This window comes from Pongo pygmaeus, chromosome Y (assembly GCF_028885625.2).
Source record: "Pongo pygmaeus isolate AG05252 chromosome Y, NHGRI_mPonPyg2-v2.0_pri, whole genome shotgun sequence".
In the NCBI taxonomy this organism is placed as follows: domain Eukaryota; kingdom Metazoa; phylum Chordata; class Mammalia; order Primates; family Hominidae; genus Pongo; species Pongo pygmaeus.
The window spans coordinates 28,799,510-28,801,012 of NC_072397.2; the positions used below are offsets into that span (position 1 = coordinate 28,799,510).

The window sequence follows — 1,503 nt, forward strand, 5'->3', positions numbered from 1 at the left end:
AATCATCAAAATGAGTTTTGAAAAAGAAAATTATTATTATTATTATTTAACCTGCTGATACAAAGAGCCTGTTGAATGAGGATATAATGGAGCATCTTCTGTTGGAGAGGTCTTATGCCCATCTAAAACATCATGGTCAACTGGCTCCAAATTCTAAATATTTAAAAAGATTGACAATTTGATTATAAAAGTAACTTTATAACTTATATTTTATTTTCTTCTTTAGAATAAACTTTTAAGAAATGCAAGAAAGCTGACAGCTATAACATCTTTACAATTCCTGCAAATGATTTATAATTTAGGGAAAAATTCTGAATTATTTTAGCTACATAATTTTTAGCCCATTTCACACAAGCTGCTTCCAAAAGGAAATTACTTTTTAAGAACAAACAAACCATTGCTAATCATTTCACAAAATAAATATTTTTAAGGGCAATATTAATACATAAACATTGGCTTACACATTTAAAAATTACTTCTCTTTCTCCCAGATATAGTTGCTGAACTTTGGGGTCTTCCCCCAGCCACCTCATCTAGACAAAGTTCTCAAGCATTTGCAAGTGTCATCCTAGCACTATTTGATTTTTCTAATAAATAACAATTTGATGTTTTATTGTTTTTTACTGGAGGACAACAATTTTTGTAGGCATATTTAATTCTTTCCAGTATATGGTTCCCTTTCAATTTTCTACATACACTAAATGACTCAATTTTCTTTCTTTTTTTTTCCCATGTGAAAGCACAAACACAATCCTTCACTTCCACAAATTATGCAGTTGAGTTTCCCACATTTGGGGAAATTTCATGGGTCAGCCCATCTAGAGTGCAATAGATCCGCCTTGCCTTGGGAAAGCCACCTTCGTGATCATGGTGTCTCCCCTGGCAGGGAAGTATCCATTTTCTTTTTAAGACTTCCATTAGCCTTCGAAAGAAAATACAAATATAAATGTAATAGAATTCAGAATAATTTTCAGTATGAGCTTAAAATGTTAATTTCAATCATCCATGATTATTCTTTTCTAAAACAGTTCTTAATTCTGACAGAGGCTTCTACAAAATTGTAAGAAAAAACACTATGATAAACAATGAAATGACTACTAAATAAACCTACCATACATTTTATGCACTGATATACTCATTTTTGATAGTGACTCTTACAGTGTTCTATTGTATATAACAGCCATTCTCAGTCTTCTGGAATTTTATCATGTGCACTATGAGCTTTAAAAATAAGCAGAAGAAAATAATTTATAATATGTAGTAGTAGCTAATATTTTACTGCCTAATATGTGTCATTCAGAACAAGTTTTTGAGGTAATCTAATCAATATCAGTTCGTTTCCTAAGCGGGTAACATTAGTAAATCCATTTAACAAATAAAATATCAATTACAGTTAGAACAAATACTTCACCAATTGTTACAGATTTAGCCAGTTGAGGAGCTAGTTAGCAATCTGACCCAAATATCTGACCTCTTGGTGTACGACCAATTAAAAATATTTTG

The 1,503-nt window shown here is 30.9% G+C and overlaps 1 non-coding gene across 1 annotated transcript; it reads right to left on the reverse strand.

The window, feature by feature from the left end:
* Positions 1-734: 734 nt before the first annotated feature.
* On the reverse strand, positions 735-894 carry LOC129026035 (U1 spliceosomal RNA). The gene has a single exon (XR_008497416.1). It is a non-coding gene; the product is annotated as a U1 spliceosomal RNA (small nuclear RNA).
* Between the last annotated feature and the right edge of the window lie 609 nt (positions 895-1,503).